Below are 19,785 nucleotides of genomic sequence, written 5' to 3' on the forward strand. Positions count from 1 at the left end.
AGCATGCAACTTCATTCCCCCAAGAGATGAATGTTTTCTTCATGTAAATAAATTCATCGTTAATAACACGTTGATGGTCTCAAATTATGAAACTTCTTAAGTAGAGCACATTAGTCTCCAACTGTCAATGGATAAGCTACTGCCCAAAATAGAAATCCAAGAGTTTTCTCAAAGCATGCAACTTCATTCCCCCAAGAGATGAATTTATCCTAGGCTAAATTAAGCATGTGCACCCTTCTAAAGGTCCCCTTAGGTATTTTCTCAATGGTGCAACTTTCCTCTATATATGAAAGAAAGTGGGTCCTGGATTAGTACATGAAAACTCCCTCATAAGTGCACCTTCTCCTTCATAAGTGCCTCTTATAACATGTGCCTCCTTCTATAGTGTTTTTTCATCAAGAAAATGCCACATAGTATGGTAACTTCTTTATAAACGAAACTAAACATCCATTTATTGTGTTGTTATATGATGTTGCTCTTCTATTTTTAGCACCCAGTGTTGTATAGAGCTTGTTTCCACATGACTTGATGCCCATTTCCATAAACTAAGGTTCACATTATGCCAATATCTAGTATAATAAAATTCTTCTATGTGGAATCTACCAAATGAGTCCTAGACATGAAATTTCTTACAAGAAAAATCTCCAAAATTAGTCAGTTGTTGGTTAATTCACAAAATAGTTCAAATTTGCACTCTTTTTCAGACCTCAAACTTGCATTTGATAGCTTGAAATCAACGATGAAAGATTGCAGGTATATAGGTGCATTGTAGATGAAATTAGTGACCCTCGGATTTTACAAATTATGCCCACAATGCAATTAAAATAGCATCATTGCATGATTCTGCTATACTCAACATGTTTTATGTGTCACTCAAAATAACAAGCTTATTAATAGCAAGTGTAGAGCTGATATCTTCTGAGAGTTTAAAATAATTACACCGTAAGGCATTCTTATTGAAATCAACTTTCCTATTAGGTTACGTGTACATTTATGAGCTTTTGATTTAAGTGTTAGACGATTCAAATAATTTTAGCCATCTGATTGATTCGACCGATACAGTACGATATTAAATTAGTTAAAAATTTAATTACAAATGTTAAGAATGTGACCCATCTTGCCCTTGCCCTAGCTCAGCTTTCCAGGTGCTTCTGGGAGTGGAGATCTCACCCTTTCTCTCGCTCGGCTTTACAAGTGCTTCTGGGAGTGGAGACCTCGCACTTGCCCTCGCTCGGCACTACTTCCAGGGAAATGCCACGCAACAAATCTCGGCCTTGCCCTCGCGCGGCTTTAAATGTGCTTATCAGAGTGGAGACCTGGCGAGGATGCCTTTCAAAATGCAGGAACTAATGAAGAGAGGGTAGTTGAAAACTTTGTAGCTATTATGAAGTTTCAAGTTGAAAAAGCTCATTGGAAGGTTAAGAGAGATCCAGCAGCTACAGATATATATTGACGCCATTTGTGTATTGGCAATTTTTTTATAAAATTGTGCTAAGTGGTTGTGATTGTGGGGGCTTCTCATACTGGCTTTGTTTTGTAGCTCACTGCTCACAATAATATGTGTTATGGATTGTTGGGAGAATCACCAATGCAGAGGCAAAGGACAATGTTGTGTTGTGGTTGGGTTGGGTGCAAAGCTCCAGCTAGGCGGCGACTTTAATTTACAAGTTCTTGCCAAATGTGCGGACTTTTGTGAGCATGTTCTTGGTCATTCCTCTAGCTCTTTCTTTGCTTTCCAAGTTTGAAAGCCATTTGACTGTCTCAAGAGTTAGGAGAACATCGGATCGCATTGGTAAAACCATTCTGTTTTTTCCTTGTCAATCTGATTTTTCTGTGGGCATAGGTGGAGTCATCCTTGGAGGGTGCCATATTTGGGATGAGTGGATGTTATATGGATGGTAATGACTACAAGAAGACTGAGCACTATATGAGTGCATCTTTTTCAGGTATTGTCTCTCCTCTTGCTTCCCTTATTACGAGCACTTTCTTGGGCATATCTTATGACTTGCTAACTCCAATTCTTTGGATTAAGAAAGAACTTTCTTGGGAATATCTTATGACTTGCTAACTCCAATTCTTTGGATTAAGAAAGCACTTTCTTGGGCATATCTTATGACTTGCTAACTCCAATTCTTTGGATTAAGAAAAAGCTCCAGAAGTTATGAAAAAATAATTCGGTACAGCTAGCTCCAAGAGAAATTGAGGTCTACCTCCCAGAGAACCAAGATGATGGTTTAAAGAGTCTTGTTATCTAAAAGTTAGTTCAGTTTTGATACTGGTGAACTGCCTAATCTCAAAAGGTGAGCTTCTATAGTTTTCACAGCTGAAGTATACTTAGGATGCTTCTCATATTCAATTGTGTTGTAAGATTGAGCATCTTGTCTGATTGACACTACCCATTTTATTGTGTATATTATTGTTCAGGTGGTGTTGGTTTTATTATTTGGTGGTAAACAAAGTTTCAGAACAACCAAACAAAAATGCAATTTCAATGTCACGTGCATGTAAAAGATATTCACAGATATGATGAGTGAATCAAACAAGTTTGTTTCAAATGTACATCAAACAAGGAAATACAAGTTGATTGGCTTTTGAATTATGACTTGATTTTCTTTTCTGTATAAAATCCTTTTAACACATGCAATTGGTAGGTTTTTAATTGGGGATAAGTTTGTTTTAAATTTATCTCAAAGCATTTTAACACTGTCATGGTGAATAGGGTCTTTATTTCAGTGTAAATTTCTTAGGATAGGGACTTTTTCTTTCTTTTTTTAACCTTGCAACCATTCTATCAACAATGCCCAGATCTCAAATTTTAAACTTTCTTAAGAGATTCAGAATTTGATTAATTTTAAACTTTCTTAAGAGATCAACAGTTTGATTAGTCTGATATAGTCTAAATAGATCTTCAGCTTAATCTAAAATCCTGGACGATCCAATGAAGTATGAGATCTTATTTGGATCATTGATTTCAGACTGGAAATCTTATGACAAAGCCATTGAAGTTTAAGTATAATATTGGCGAATTCGAGAGCCATAAATAAGAAAATATATCTAGGCCTTACAGGGAATGGGAATGCCCATAAAGTCCTCTTCAGAAAAAGTACCAGTGGGAAGGTATTACCATGATTAGGGAAATTTTTTGACCATACTTTGGATAGCCTTCCACAAAATTGTGCACAGTTGTGGCTGATTTGGGTGCCTTTCTGTTACATCAGAATCTTACACGTAGCAGATTCAAAGAGATTTTACTTCCAAGCTATATGGTGATCTGTAGATGAGGGTGCAACATCAAAGAAGGATAGAGGTTACATCACTAATTTTAGGCTTCCAGCAATGAGGGTGCATGCAAACATGCATGTACTTGCTATAGATAGGATAGGATAAGATCAGGTTACTCAATTTCTAGTTTTGAAGGTAAGGTGTTTTATGTATAAAAATTTTCCTAATTTTGGATTATCTGTTAGCCAGAGTGCAGATCTCAAGGGAATTTGAGTTTCTTCCTTGGAGCAATTGAGCTAGTCTCATGTGGATCTTAAGATGTATGCGATAGGTTTATTTTTGAAAACTCTAATCATGCCCTTCTCAGTTCTATAAGAGAAAGGCTAGCATATGGATCTATAAATTCAGTTTTCAGTACAACAGTTAGCAGTTTGTTGTTTGCCTTGTAGTGGATTTTTCTTTGCAGAAGTAGCAGTAACAGGTTTTGACAGTCAATTTACTGTGTTTCTGTCATATATTTTCTGCAGCACTTGTTTATAGATTCTAGCATTAATTATTGAGTTCTGTTTTGAGTGGCTTTAAGTTTTCTGCTCTTTAGTTTCCTGTAGAAATTATTGTAGAGTGCAGAATTTGTTTACCATGGTTAAGAAAAATTAACTGAAATTCATGGGGACAATGTTTTGTGAAATGCTTAATGTTTTGACTGCATTTTGCTAAAAGTATGTTTATGGATGCTTGATGTTTATCCTGAATTCAGAATATAGATCTTCAGCTTAATCTAAAATCCTGGATGATCCAATGGAGTCTGAGATCTTATTTGGATCATTGATTTCAGACTAGAAAGCTTATGACAAAGCCATTGAAGTTTAAGTATAATATTGGCAAATTTCAGAGCCATAAATAAGCAAATATATCCAGGCCTTACAGGGAATGGGAATGCCCATAAAGTCCTCTTATTTGTATCCCAGAAAAAGTACCAGTGGGAAGGTATTACCATGATTAGGGAAAATTTTTGAGCATATACTTTGGATAGCCTTCAACAGCATTGTGCACACTTGTGGCTGATTTGGGTGCCTTTCTGTTGTAGCAGAATCTTACACGCAACAGATTCAAACAGATTATAATGTTAAATTTTGAAAAAAAAATAATTTATTTTTCAATATTATTAGGATTTTTTTTGACTATTTGATCCTCACAAATTTTCCACTATAATTTCTAGATACAGTGGCAATATTCATATCATAATTTTTAGATATTAACACAGTGATTTCTTATTCAAAACTATTACATTTTATTCTGGAAAGGATGAAAAACCATCCACCAACCAGTCAGGTGCCAATCAGTGCACAATGGATAAATAACATGACCATGGGGAATGGGTGGTTCCCCAATGAAGCCCAACACTCCATGCCGGAATCGCAATACTGTCCAGGCATTACAGAGAAAGTTGTGGAGTATCTATACAGAAAGATCCAACATAATCATCTAGGGAAAGGCGCTGTGATTAACAAGGCTGTGAGGTAGTGGGTGCAAAAAGTGGAGGGGTGGCATAGTGATGACGTAGAGCACATAATCAGGAAGAACCAGGTCGACCTTGGTACTGTCAAGTGGAACCTCTTTTCCCAAAGGGCGAGTAAAACCGTGGCACTTACATTCAGAACATCAAATCTATTTTGACAGACAATCAAAAGGTATGTCACTACCATGATTAACAACATCCTTATGTGTTGGGCCAATTTTGGCAAACCCTTAAATTAGATTAATTTTAAAATTGATTCATAAATTTATGTTAAAGATTGTTTCCAATTTTATAACTAACCTTGCATAGAAATTACTGTGATTGGATCCTTTTTAAGTATCTACTGATATCCTTTCAAGTAATTCCTATTTTTCTTTCTAACATATATTTTGTAAATTGTTTAAAAATATTCTGATTTATCAACAAGTAGGAAAATAATATTCTTGTTAAATTCAAACAATTTTCTGTATGAATTTTTGAAACATGTTTATTGTCTTAAAATCTAAGACGATAACTTCTTGGACGTGATTTTTAGGTTCCTGGGAAACTTTCCTTTATGTGGTCAACGACTGGACACACTTTGCAAGAATTCATTGGGATTCCCTGCTATAATATCCAACTCAAATTGTGATGTAGATCCAGGGAATATATCCAAGACTTTAGATTGGTGTCTTATATGCTCATTTTCCCTTTCCCTACCAAGAGTTTTGAACTTGAATTTACCCTTGTGCCACTGTTGTTGCGTAGTGTCTTGGACAATTTGGAACTTATCTTGATATATTTTCTACTTTACTGAATTCTTTGGATGTTATCAACATCAACTAAGCCATCAGAGCGAGTTTCAAACAGAATCCTCATCGGAGCAATGATGACAATGGGCATGGCTCTTGTTGTCCTGTTCTTCTTATGGTACTATTTTTTGTACAAGAATGATGGGGTCAAGCAACCTTACACTAAAATGGAGCAGCAACTCCTGCAGCAAACAGATATCCAACAAGTATATTTGCTAATCTCTTTCAACTTGTTTTCAACTTATCAGGTGGAAATTGATAAAAATCTCTCTCAAATGTGCTATATCACAGATGCTAAGCTGGTCATGTTCCATGGAGATCAGCCACATACATCTCAGGATATAATAAAGAGAATTGAAACACTTGATGATATTGATATCATTTGGTTTGGAGGCTTTGGTACCGTGTAGAAATTGGTGATGGATGACAATAGTGCGTTTGCAGTGAAGAAAATTATGAACAATGGGGTAAAGATTAGATTGCCTCTTTGAAAGAGAGCTTGAGATTTTGGAAAACATCAAACATAGAAACCTTGTGAATTTGTGAGGTTATTGCAATTGTCCATCGGCCAAACTTCTTATCTATGACTACTTGCCTCTGGGAAGCTTGGACGAGTTACTACATGGTTAGTATATTGGCAATGCTAAATTTGTGAAATTCATGGAAATCCTTCGAGATGACTTTAGTTCTGATTTTAAGGTAGGTTATAATATTTTCAATATTGTCTGGCGTTTAAAGTTTTAGTGTTTGGAATCAATTTGCAGGTAGTCTGACCAATGTTGTCCAAAGCATAGAAAAACATAATCAACTCTGGAATGGAGTGTTCGATTGATTCCTATCCTCACATTGTACATCGTGATGTAAAGCCCAGCAATATATTGCTGGTTGAGAATTTGGAGTCACATGTAATAGACTTTAGTCTTCCAAATTCTTGGAAGATGATGAGACACATGTGGCCACCATTATAGCTAGCACATTTGGCTGCTTGGCACCAAGTACCAATTTCCTTTAGTTCTACCCCTTTTTAGGATTTTGATTTCTATCCTCGCATTGTACATCGTGATGTAAAGCCCATCAATATATTGCTGGTTGAGAATTTGGAGTCACATGTAACAGACTTCAGTCTTCCAAATTCTTGGAAGATGATGAGACACATGTGGCCACCATTATAGCTAGCACATTTGGCTGCTTGGCACCAAGTACCAATTTCCTTTAGTTCTACCCCTTTTTAGGATTTAGAGATTCTGTATCACCAAAGGTAGTCATATATTTTTATCCAATGACAGTCAATTGAGAGAATATCTGCAAAGTGGGTGAGCAAAAGAGGAATCTGATGTATACAACTTTGGAGTTGTTATGTTAGAATTTCTCAGTGGCAAATGGCCAACATGCCAATAATTTGTAATCAAAGGTTTAAATGTTGTTGGATGGGTAATTTATGTTGTATTTTATCATTTTATAATTAAAATGATAATTTAAATTTAAAGTCAGAGATACCATGATAATTTAATTTAAAGTCATAGTAATCTAACAACTTCTTGTGATTTAAAATGCCCAATATGCAATTTTTGACTACTAGCTTCACCATCATGATTAGACAACTGCATTTCTAATTGAGTATAGAATGGAATACACACTATGACATTGATATTCCCATTCCAAATGTAGGTGAACACACTATTTGAGGAAAAATGCGCTGGAAGAAATTGCTAATACACGTTGCAATTGTGGTTGTAAAGGCAGTTCTACAAATCATTGTGAGGTGCATAACCTCCAACCCTAAAGAATGTCCAACAATAAACCAAGTAGTTCAGATCCTAGAAGAGGATACAGTGTCTCCATACCTTAATTACTTTTATGTATCTAATTCAGAGTGACCAGATAAATTCAATCCCAGGTCTTCCATACCCATTTTGTAAACTATTTTTTCCTCTTGGTCATAGACTCTTCATGCCTTTAGTTGTGTTGTTCTGGTCTGCTTGTATATATTTGGTAGTCAGTGGCTCTCCGCAAATAAATCACGGTGTGTTCTCCAGACTAACAATGGTGCAAAGCATTCAATATCATTCATTGCTATAATAGAAACCCTACCATCACTTAAACGAGGGTAGCCAGCTCAAAAGGTTGCTGATGTAAGGTGCAAGATCAAGCCGAAAGAGGATGGTAATTCCTTGAAGTTGAGTTTTGTATAGGTGACAGTGAAAGGCAAGAGATTTGCAGCTTTGGTGGACACGGAGCTACTCATAGTTTCCTGACCAAGAAAGTAGCAAAGTCTTTTGGAAAGAAAGCTAAGATCAAAAAAGAGTGGAGTGCTTTCAAAGCAGTCAACTCTTCCGTGAAAGTTGTTACTAATGTGATGGAGAACACTCAGGTGAGAGTGGGCTCGTGGTTTGGAAAGTTGGACTTGAGGATTGTGGACTTGGATGATCATTCTATGGTGCCGGGGAAAGATTTTCTGAGGCTTGCACAAGCCATACTGATGGTGGACCGGGACATTCTCTTGATCACAGCTAAAGGGAGGACCATGTTGGTTCCGATGAATAGGAGGAGTTTCTTGGGGTATAGACCAAGGATGGCTTCTATGAATTTGTATCCCAAACATACAAATGTGAAGCATGAATATGTGGAGCAAAGAGGACTTGGGAGTATGACTCAAACAACGAAGGAAGAGAAGTTAGTTGACTTCATTGCAAGAGTGAAGAAGAAAGAAGGAAGTGGGAGATCAATCTCATGAATCCTGAAGCACTTGGCAAAGACATCTTCTACCAGAGATCTTCACGATGGAGTTGTAGATGAAGGAAGTCCGAGTACTTCTTCAATGGAAGTGGTTGGGGACTGTTAGTGTCAGTTTTTCACACTGCCATCAGTGATCAAAATATGCTCTTTTGCATTTCATAGTAGGTGTCCCATACTGATGATTTTGCATTCCATTAGGTCATGGATTCACTAATGGTAGGGCTTACTTCAATTTTCCCTCATGATCTGTACTTGCTGATCCTCTTCCATATATTTTAGTCATGACTCACGTTCCCTTTGCAATTCATTTCATTAGGTCTTAGGGTTTGGTCTCATTAGGTTTTAAGGTTCCACCATGGTCAAATCCAATAATTACATGCCAATAATGATCATCAAGGACACGAGTTGGCCAATAATGATTATCAAAGCCATAATTTATCATTTTGAAAGCCTAATGTAGTTCTCACCTCAAAACTTGTTTTAAGGTGAAAACAAGGTATTTTGTTTTTATCTCCATTAATGATGTAATTTTATGTTTTCATATGTAATATTGGTTCCCAACTACTCCTAAACATCTTGTGATGTTGTCAAGCACCTTCCACTGCAAAAAATCAGGTTATCATGAGCACAAATCCACCTGCAAAAGCAAAAGAGAAACAAGCACTAAAACCCTAAATTCCTCTCCCACTGAGCTAGGGTTGGCTATGGGAGCAGAGATATCTGAGCAGAGGAGGCATGAGAGATATCAGAAGGTATGAGGCCATTTCATATCATCAAACATCAGGTCTCCATCATTTGTCAAGAAGTCATTCCAAGGAACAAGCCATTCACCACACATAAGGGACGATTTTTCTTCAAACTGTGTTTTTGAGAAAGAAAAGATGAATTTGACAAATGTGAGATAGGATTTTGTCCATAATTTACCCAAGAATAAAAACATATTTTAGTTTTTACACAGCTGTCATGGCTTTAGAGAAATGTCAAAAATACGGTTGCTACAAGAGAGTTAATGCACTTCTGGAGTGACCTTGGGAAAATCTATATTTCGCCTAGCCAGGTTGACCAAATGACTTGCTTGATGAGTAAAATGATAACTAAATTCAAAGATATTTCCAATGAGCTATCATGAGCTCAACTTGGAGTTCAGGAAGACCGTCAAAAGTTGACTGCAACAACACTATGCATTTTAGCAGCCTCATTCTACACATTTTGACCAGTCTTGGGAGATGAGCTTTTGACAGGGAAAATGAACTCCAAATTAAAAAATTCAAGATGTTGTTGAAAGTAAACTTGACAGGATTTCCAACGAGCTATCACACGCCCAATTTGGACATCGGGAAGGCAGTCAAAAGTCATCCTGAAGTAGAATTGCGCTTCTGGAAAGTGGCGCTGCGCTCCTAGCCTGGCGCTACGCTCCTGGAAAAATTTCACAGTGTAAATTATAACTGGCACTGCGCTCCTAGGTGGTGGCACTTTTCTTAGGCCAGCCAAGCCAAAAAACACTCCTAGCTTCCAATTTGTGCCAAATTTCCTCCTATTCAATACTTGGCAAGTAAGTATCATTGCCTCCCTTGCTTTTTAGTTTGCAATTGTGAAGAATTTCATGGTTTTCTATCTCAACTACAAAACCCTAGTTCCCACTATAAAACCCTAGCTCTTTGATTCTTCCTACTACTCACCCTATAAACTAAACCCTTAATCCCCATCACTATTACCTTTTACCATCCATTCATTACTCCCTAAACCCTCTCACTCTCATGTTTTTCCCATAGACTCACTTGCATCCATTCCTCCATAGCCATTGCACATAACACCCATCCCATACATTGTCAAAATTGCAAACTAAGAAAGTCAGCTAAATCATGCACAGAGGTAGTAATTTTGAATATGAGGAGGAGGAAAGAGATTTTAACTTGATTGAGCTTGAGGACCCGCAACAGCATCATACTCATCATGGAGTTGATATCATCGACTTAGAGGCTTAGGATGGAGAAAACATCAAATACATCATCATTCAAGAAAGGGAGGCTCAAATACAAGTTTTGGAAGACAACTTAGAGAGAGCCCAGTTCATCATCAAATACTTGGAACAGGAAAACAAACAGTTGTGTGACAAACAAGTCCTCATGGAGATGGAAATGATCAAAGCAAACAGGGACATGGCCAAAGAGGCTCATGTCACATTGCCTCCTATTGAGCAAGAGATTGAAAATTATAGGGAAACTTGGCTTGAGAGGGTCAACATACATCTTGAAGGACTTATTGAGAAGGCCAACAGGGATAAGAAAATTCTCCGACACATGGCCTATTATTACATGACCCGCAACAAAATTTGTAAGATGAGGATTAGAAAGTTAAATACTAGGCTAAGGAGAGCTTTGAAAGGAAAAAAGGAGCAAGGTAGATTGAAGATGTTGGCTAAAGCCTCCCTAGCCCATCAAAACAGCTGATGGTGGTGTTCCATGCCAAACTTGGGCAAGTTTTGAGAAGTTTTTGCATTTTTGAAAATTTTGAAATTCACAACACAAAAATTTTTCCCAGTGGCGCTGTGCTTTTTCCTGGGGAATCCATTGGAGAAAAGGTTGAAATTTTTGGATTTAGGATGATGAGGACATGCACCCTTGAAATTTTCAAAAGTTTTGGAGCAAATCTGGGTCACCAAAAGGTCCAAAAACTACCAAAACATGACCTCTCTGCCTCTTTTTGGACACACAGAAGCAGTCTTGGGAGATTCAAGTTTTGAGGGGGCAAATGACCTCCAAATTCAAACATTCCAGGTGTTCCAGAAACTAAACTTGAAGAAATTTCCAATGAGCTATCATGAGCTCAATTTGGCTAAGGGGAACGCCTCCAAAAGTGTGCTGAAAGTGGCGCTACGCTTCTGGCCAGTGGCGCTGCACTTTTGACCATTTTGCTCAGAAAATCGAAATTCGTTTGTTTCGACTGAGTCTGATTCCTCTCTCCTCATGGATGATTTTACTGATGTAATTGATGACATGGAATGTAAAGATAATCGTAAAATAGTGTTAGAGGGTATATTCATTACTTAGAGGTGGTTTTGAGGCAAATGAATCAGTGTCCCTACTTATAGAGGCAAATTGTTTGACTGCCTATATTCCTGGTCCTTGTTTGGAAATGGTTGAAACAACTCCTCTTCTCATGGTTTCGACCCCTGATGGTTAGGATGAGGGATTGTAATGTCTATATTATGTATTTTCTTTCTCATTTGCAAGGGTTGGATTCACTTGGATGCTCTGAACTATATTGTACATCATTGTAAGCAGTTTGGCAAGGAAATTAATAGGAGTTGCAGCTATTTTTATGGGATACCTGTGGTATGGTGCTTTTGCATAGTTTATTCTTTTGTTATTAGTTGTTTACATGTTTTATGTATGCCATCATCTATTTCACTGCTTCTAACTGAATGATATCAAGATAGGTAGAATTCATTGTTTGTAGTGCTCTACCTTGGGAAACCATTCAGTATTCTATGTTTTCTATTGTTTGAGAAGGATACATGATTGTTACATGCCCTCCTCAGCTCCTCACCAGTCTTAGACATCTCACCTCACTCAATTTCAAGTGCTAAAGCCTATACCTACCTTGCCCCATAGAACACCCTGCATTCTGACCTAATTTCCTAGACCTAAATTGCCCAGCTCCATCTGATCCAGCAAAAAACCAACAAAATCAATCAAAACCCTAGAGCTACTATACCTAGCATAAAATATTGTTCATGATCCAGTCATCTTGACTGAGATTCATAAGGAGAGAGCCCTCTCCCAACCTGGTAGGGCTAGCTACTAGGTTAAGCTTGGTTTGTGGTTACCCTAGAATTGCCTTCCTTCAGCCTGAGGTCAATCTAGGCTCTAACATAGTGGCGACCATACTAGGGACATAGTTTTATGTTCCTCAATAAAATGTATCAAGTTTAGATCTGATTATTGATGGTGGACAACGATCAGACAGTGGAAGGCTGAAATCATTCACCTTGCGACTCTAAATCAGTTCCGAGATCAGATCCAAGGACTCCACTAGAGGATGAACTCGACCAACAAAAACATGAAAGGACAATATGGAAAGATCAGGTATTCAATTTGGAATTTCATCCAAGACATTATGTTCTTTGTTATAAATTATTTCTTCTCTTTTCCCAAGAATGTCAAGAAGGCTTTACGAAGTATACTATATTTGAGAAAAGATCCTAGACCTGCATTTGATTCTTTCCCTTTGAAGATTGTGAATACAAAATGTTTGCATGCCTTTGATCTTGATCAAGACCCTTCTTCTGAATCTTATGATGACCATCTTCAAACTGATGAGCCTTAATAAACCAAGACTGATTCTACACCTTCTGTACATACTCCTACACCTTGTAAAATTCCAGATTGATACAAGCCTCTGATTTTACCTCCTATATCCCATGCTTTCCCTAAAAATCATTACCTATATCTACCAAGCTTTGATGGTGAATGTGACAACATCACTACTGAGAGACATGTACTGAATTTTGAGTCTTTTCTTGACATTTTTGAAGTTGATGAAGAGGATGTCAGTATTAGGATTTTTGCTCTTTCTTTGCAAGGCAAAGTCAAGAGTTGGTTCAAAACCCTGCATGATGCAAGCATCTCAAATTACCTGCAGTTCGTCAAAGTTTTCCTCGACAAGTGGGTGGTCAAACAAAACCCTTTCTTGATTCTAGAAGAGTACAACCAACTGAAAAGATTGCCAGGGGAGACAATACAATAGTTTTCTGCCAGATTTAGCCAAGTTTATTATTCGATGCCTATTAATATGAGACCTCCTCCTGGATTTGCTTTCTTGCACTACCCAGATGCCTTTGATTCAGAAATGGAGTTTCAGCTGAGGGAAAGGAACCTTGCAACACTTGAAGAGATGCAAAACAATGCAGTAGATGTAGAGGCTAATTTGTTGATCAGAAGGGCAAAGTTGAAGGAAGAAGAGATGAAGGGCATAGATCCATAGGAATCGACAGCTTTAGAGGTAAAGCTCGACATGTTGGTAAGTGCAGTGGAAGCGATGATGCAAAAAATCACCAGAAGGAATGAGTACGATGTTCAAGACCATGGCTCGCTGATTGAAGAAGAACAAGTGACTGATCCAAAACATTTTCTTTCTTATCCCAGTTGTCATAGATCTGATAATGATTGTTTTATAGATCATCTTGGAAAAGAGAGATCCGTTGATATGACATGTATGCTTGATGATGTGTTTTATACTGATGATTTCCCTAATTTTGATCAGTATGATGATGATTATGTTCTCCAAACAGAAGCTAGTCTTGTAGACAAATCAACAGCTGGCTTGTGGAAGGACGAAGTTCACTTTCAGCTCGAATACAATGATCAGCCGTTGCATATCAGCTATGGAAGTGAGGAGGAAAGTGCAAAATTTTTTGAAGTAAGTGAAGGATATTTTCCTTTTTGTTTTACTTCGTTTCATTTCATCAGAGACAACTTTCGTGCAATCAGAAATCAACCGCCGATAAGTTTTGATCTGGACCATCTTGAGGGAAATGAAATCCTTGTTCAAGACTTCTCATATCTAGATTTGCAGCCTCCGAATACCATTGAAAGTCAGGTTGCAGATGAAGACTTGGAAGCTGGAACATATGATATAATGATGCAAGATCAATATGTACCATTAAGTTTTGAATCATTTCAGTTTTTGAATCATGGAGTTGATATCATCGACTTAGAGGCTCAGGATAGAGAAAAAATCAAAGACATCATCATTCAAGAAAGGGAGGCTCAAATACAAGTTTTGGAAGACAACTTAGAGAGAGCCAAGTTCATCATCAAATACTTGGAACAGAAAAACAAACAGTTGAGTGACAAACAAGTCCTCATGGAGATGGAAATGATCAAAGCAAACAGGCAAATGGCCAAACAGGCTCATGTCATATTGACTCCTATTGCGCAAGAGATTGAAAATGATAGGGAAACTTGGCTTGAGATGGTCAACATACATCTTGAAGGACTTATTGAGAAGGCCAACAGGGATAAGAAAATTCTCTGACACATGGCCTACCAGTACATGACCCGCAACAAAATTTGTAAGATGAGGATTAGAAAGTTAAAGGCTAGGCTAAGGAGAGCTTGAAAGGAAAAAAGGAGAAAGATAAATTGAAGATGTTGGTTGAAGCCTCCCTAGCCCATTAAAGTAGCTGATGGTGGTGTTCCATGCCAAATTTGGGCAAGTTTTGAGAAGTGTTTGCATTTTTTAAAATTTTGAAATTCACAACACATAAATTTTGCCCAAAAGCGCAGCGCCACCGGCCCTGCGCTTTTTCTTGGGGCATCCATTGGAGAAAAGGTTGACATTTCTGGATTTAGGATGATGAGGACATGCATCCTGGAAATTTTCATAAGTTTTAGAGAAAATCTAGGTCACCAAAAAGTCCAAAAACTACCAAAAAATGACCTCTCTGCCTCTTTTTGGACACACAGAAGAAGTCTTGGAAGATTCAAGTTTCGAGGAGGTAAATGACCTCCAAATTGAAAAATTCTAGGTGTTCCAGAAACTATACTTGAAGTGATTTCCAATGAGCTATCATGGGATCAATTTGGCTAGGGGGAAGGTCTCCAAAAGTGTGCTAAAAGTGGCGCTACGCTTCTGACCAGTGGCACTGTGCTTTTGACCATTTTGCTCAGAAAATAAAAATTCACCTGTTTTGACTGTGAGTCTGATTTCTCTCTCCTCATGGATGATTTTACTGATGTAATTGATGACATGGCATGTAAAGATAATGATAAAATAGTGTTAGAGGGTAGATTCATTAGTTAGAGGTGGTTTTGAGGCAAATCAATCAGTTTCCCTACTTATAGAGGCAAGTTGTTTGACTGCTTATATTCCTGGTCCTTGTTTGGAAATGGATGAAACAACTCCTCTTTTCATGGTTTCGATCCCTGATGGTTAGGATGAGGGATTGTAATGTCTATATTATGTATTTTCTTTCTCATTTGCAAGGGTTGGATTCACTTGGATGCTCTGAATTATATTGTAATTGTAAGCAGTTTGGCAAGGAAATTAATAGGAGTTGCAACTTTTTTTATGGGATAGCTGTGGTATGGTGCTTTTTACTAGTTTTATCTTTTGTTATTAGTTGTTTACATGTTTTATGTATGCTATTATCTATTTCATTGCTTCTAACTAAATGATATCAAGATAGATAGGTAGAATTCATTGTTTGCAGTGCTCTACTTTGGGAAACCATTCAATATTCTATGTTTTCTGCTATTTGAGAAGGATACATGATTGTTACATGCCCTCCTCAGCTCCTCACTAGTCTTAGACATCTCACCTCACTCAATTTCAAGTGCTAAAGCCTATACATACTTTGCCCGATAGAACACCTTGCATTCTGACCTAATTTCCCAAACCTAAATTGCCTAGCTCCATCTAATCTAGCAAAAAACCAACAAAATCAATCAAAACTCTAGAGCTACTATACCTAGCATAAAATATTGTTCATGATCCAATCATCTTGACTGAGATTCATAAGGAGAGAGCCCCCTCCCGACCTGGTAGGGCTAGCTACCAGGTTAAGCTTGGTTTTTGGTTGCCCTAGAATTGACTTCCTTTAGCCTAAGGTCAATCTAGGCTCTAACATAGTCGCGACCATACTAGGGACGTAGTTTTATGTTCCTCAGCAAAATGTATCAAGTTTTGATCTAATTGTTGATGGTGGATAATGATCAGACACCAGAACGCTGAAATCATTCCCCTGGCGATCTAAATCAGTTTCGAGATTAGATCCAAGGACTCCACTAGAGGATGAACCCGACCAGCAAAAACATAAAAGGACAATATGGAATGATCAGGTATTCAAGTTGGAATTTCATCCAAGACATTATGCTCTTTGTTATAAATTATTTCTTCTCTTTTCCCGAGAATGTCAAGAAGGCTTTACAAATTATACTATATTTGAGAAAAGATCCTAGACCTGCATTTGATTCTTTCTCTTTGAAGATTGTGAATACAAAATGTTCACATGCCTTTGATCTTGATCAAGACCCTTCTTCCAAATCTTATGATGACCTTCTTCAAATTGATGAGCCTTAATAGACCAAGACTGATTCTACACCTTCTGTACATACTCCTACACCTTGTAAAATTCCAGATCGATACAAGCCTATGATTTTACCTCCTATATCCCATGCTTTCCCTAAAAATCATTACCTATATCTACCAAGATTTGATGGTGAATGTGACAACATCACTGCTGAGAGACATGTACTGAATTTTGAGTCTTTTCTTGACCTTTTTGAAGTTGATGAAGAGGATGTCAGCATTAGGCTTTTTGCTCTTTCTTTGCTAGGCAAAGTTAAGAGTTGGTTCAAAACCCTGCTTGATGGACGCATCTCAGATTACCAGTAGTTCATCAAAGTTTTCCTCGACAAGTGGGTGGTCAAACAAAACCCTTTCTTAATTCTAGAAGAGTACAACTAGCTGGAAACACTACCAGGGGAGACAATACAACAGTTTTCTGCCAGATTTAACCAAGTTTATTGTTCGATGCCTATTAATATAAGACCTCCCCCTGGATCAGCTCTCTTGCACTACCCAGATGCCTTTGATCTGGAAATGGAGTTTCAGCTGAGGGAAAGGATCCTTGCAACACTTGAAGAGATGCAAAATAGTGCAGTAGATGTAGAGGCTAATTTGTTGATCAGAAGGGCAAAGTTGAAGGAAGAAGAGATGAAGGGCATAGATCCAGAGGAATCAACATCTCTAGAGGTAAAGCTTGACATGTTGGTAAGTGCAGTGGAACAGATAATGCAAAAAATCACCAGAAGGAATGAGTATGATGTTCAAGACCATGGCTCGCTGATTGAAGAAGAACAAGTGACTGATCCAAAACATTTTTTTTCTTATCCTAGTTGTCATAGATATGATAATGATTGTTTTATAGATCATCTTGGAGAAGAGAGATCCGTTGATATGACATGTATGCTTGATGATGTGTTTTATACTGATGATTTCCCTAAGTTTGATCAGTATGATGATGATTATGTTCTCCAAACAGAAGCTAGTCTTGCAGACAAATCAACAACTGGTTTGTGGAAGGAGGAAGTTCACTTTCAACTCGAATACAGTGATTAGCTGTTGCATATCAGCTATGGAAGTGAGGAGGAAAGTGCAGAAAATTTTGAAGTAAGTGAAGGATCTTTGCCTTTTTGTTTTACTTCGTTTTAGTTCATCAGAGACAACTTTCATGCAATAAGAAATCTACCACCAATAAATTTTGATCTGGACCATCTTGATGGCAATGAAATCCTTGTTCAAGACTTCTCATATCTAGATTTGCAGCCTCCGAATACCATTGACAGTTAGATTGCAAATGAAGACTTGGAAGTTGGAACATATGATATAATGATGCAAGATCAATCTGTACCATTAAGTTTTGAATAATTTTAGTTTTTGAAGGGAATTTCACATAGTATATCTTTAAATGAGTAGCCTGTAGAAAATCATGCAATTTCATTGGAACCAATAGAAAATGGGTTGCCATAGTCTTTTCAAGTTTTTCACGATCCAATAGCTGATGTGTTGGATGATGTTTGCAGTCAAACTCCTTCTCCATTAGCTAACTTTGAACTTGGAAAAAGTATTGATACAAACTTGATCCGACAGTTGGTTTCTTTGTCATTTTCAGCAGGAGTCTCGTCACAAAGCTTAGATGAAATTGTGCATTCATGGTATGAGGAGAAGAAAAGTAATTCATTGGATGAGCGAAATCCCAGTGCACATGAATTTCAAGATCCTTATGCAGTATTTTTGGAGTCAGATAGAGCATCCATATTATTCAATCTGGGAAAATTTGGATCTGTTTACAATTTTTCATGGGATTTGCCTTTCAGTAGTTCTCTCTTGTTGTTCGCAAGAAAGCACTTGCGGAGAATTCAAATAGCAGCTAGAATGCTTACTTAGTTGCATTGGTTGTTTCATTTCACTTGATCAGGTGATGAATGGAACAGTTAGAGTAGGTTTTATTGAATAAACTCCATTTTCAACATATTTTCCAGTTTGTTAGTTGTGTTTTAATATTGAGTCAGTTTCAAGTCAGTTTGTGTCTTTGAGTCATCAGTATTCAGTCATGTATTTTTTCTTACTCCATGCCCAATGGATAAGGCTACTAGGTCTACGATGTTTTTGGCACCTCCAAAGAGCTACCATCCCCATTGGAGCCAATGTTAGTGTCACTGTTTCACACTACCATCAGTATCAAAATATGCTCTTTTGCATTTCATAGAAGCTGTCCCATACTGATGAGTTTGCATTCCATTAGGTCATGGATTCACTGATGGTAGGGTTTACTTCAATTTTCCCTCATGATCTGTACTTGCTGATCCTCTTCCATATATTTCAGTCATGGCTCATGTTCCCTTTGCAATTCATTTCATTAGGTCTTAAGGTTTGGTCTCATTAGGTTTTAGGGTTCCACCATGGTCAAATTCAATAATTACATGCCAATAATGATCAGCAAGGACATGAGGAGGCCAATAATGATTAGCAAAGCCATAATTTATCATTTTGAAAACCTAATGTAGTTCTCACCTCAAAACTTGTTTTGAGGTGAAAACATGGTATTTTGTTTTTATCTCCATTAATGATGTAATTTTATGTTTTCATATGTAATATTGGTTCCCAACTACTCCTAAACATCTTGTGATGTTGTCAAGCACCTTCCACTGCAAAAAATCAGGTTATCATGAGCACAAATCCACATGCAAAAGAAAAAGAGAAACAAGCACTAAAACCCTAAATTCCTCTCCCACTGAGCTAGGGTTAGCTATGGGAGCAGAGATATCTGAGCAGAGGAGGCATGAGAGATATCAAAAGGTATGAGTCCATTTCATATCATCAAACATCAGGTCTCCATCATTTGTCAAGAAGTCATTCCAAGGAACAAGCCATTCACCACACATAAGGGACGATTTTTCTTCAAACTATGTTTTTGAGAAAGAAAAGATGAATTTGACAAAAGTGAGAGAGGTTTTTGTCCATAATTTACCCAATAATAAAAACCTCTTTCAGTTTTTAGACAGGTGTCATGGTTTTAGAGAAATGTCAAAAATACAGTTTCTACAAGAGAGTTAATGCACTTCTCAAGTGACCATGGGAAAATCAAGATTTCTCCTAGCCAGTTTGACCAAATGACTTGCTTGATGAGTCAAATGATAACTAGACACAAAGATTTCCAATGAGCTATCATGATCTCAACTTGGAGTTCAGGAAGACCTTCAAAAGTTGACTGCAACAACACTATGCATTTTGGCAGCCTCATTTTGCACATTTTGACCAGTCATGGGAGATTTAGCTTTTGACAGGGCTAATGAACTCCAAATTTAAAAATTCAAGATTTTCTGGAAATTAGACTCGACATGCTTTCCAATAAGATATCACATGCCAAAATTGGACATCGAGAAGGCAGTCAAAATTCGTCCTTAAGTGGCGATGTTTCTAGAAACTGGCGCTGCGCTCTTGGAAAAA

The 19,785-nt window shown here is 37.5% G+C and overlaps 2 pseudogenes; both read left to right on the forward strand.

Annotated features, from left to right (window-relative positions):
- The first annotated feature begins 4,590 nt into the window (after positions 1-4,590).
- On the forward strand, positions 4,591-6,256 carry LOC149254250 (LRR receptor-like serine/threonine-protein kinase FEI 1; annotated as a pseudogene).
- Positions 6,257-6,347: 91 nt separating this feature from the next.
- On the forward strand, positions 6,348-7,409 carry LOC149254251 (LRR receptor-like serine/threonine-protein kinase FEI 2; annotated as a pseudogene).
- Positions 7,410-19,785: the final 12,376 nt, after the last annotated feature.

This window comes from Pinus tabuliformis, chromosome 7 (genome assembly GCF_031772625.1).
Source record: "Pinus tabuliformis cultivar Carrire ecotype Pingquan chromosome 7, CPIR1, whole genome shotgun sequence".
Classification (NCBI taxonomy): Eukaryota; Viridiplantae; Streptophyta; class Pinopsida; order Pinales; family Pinaceae; genus Pinus; species Pinus tabuliformis.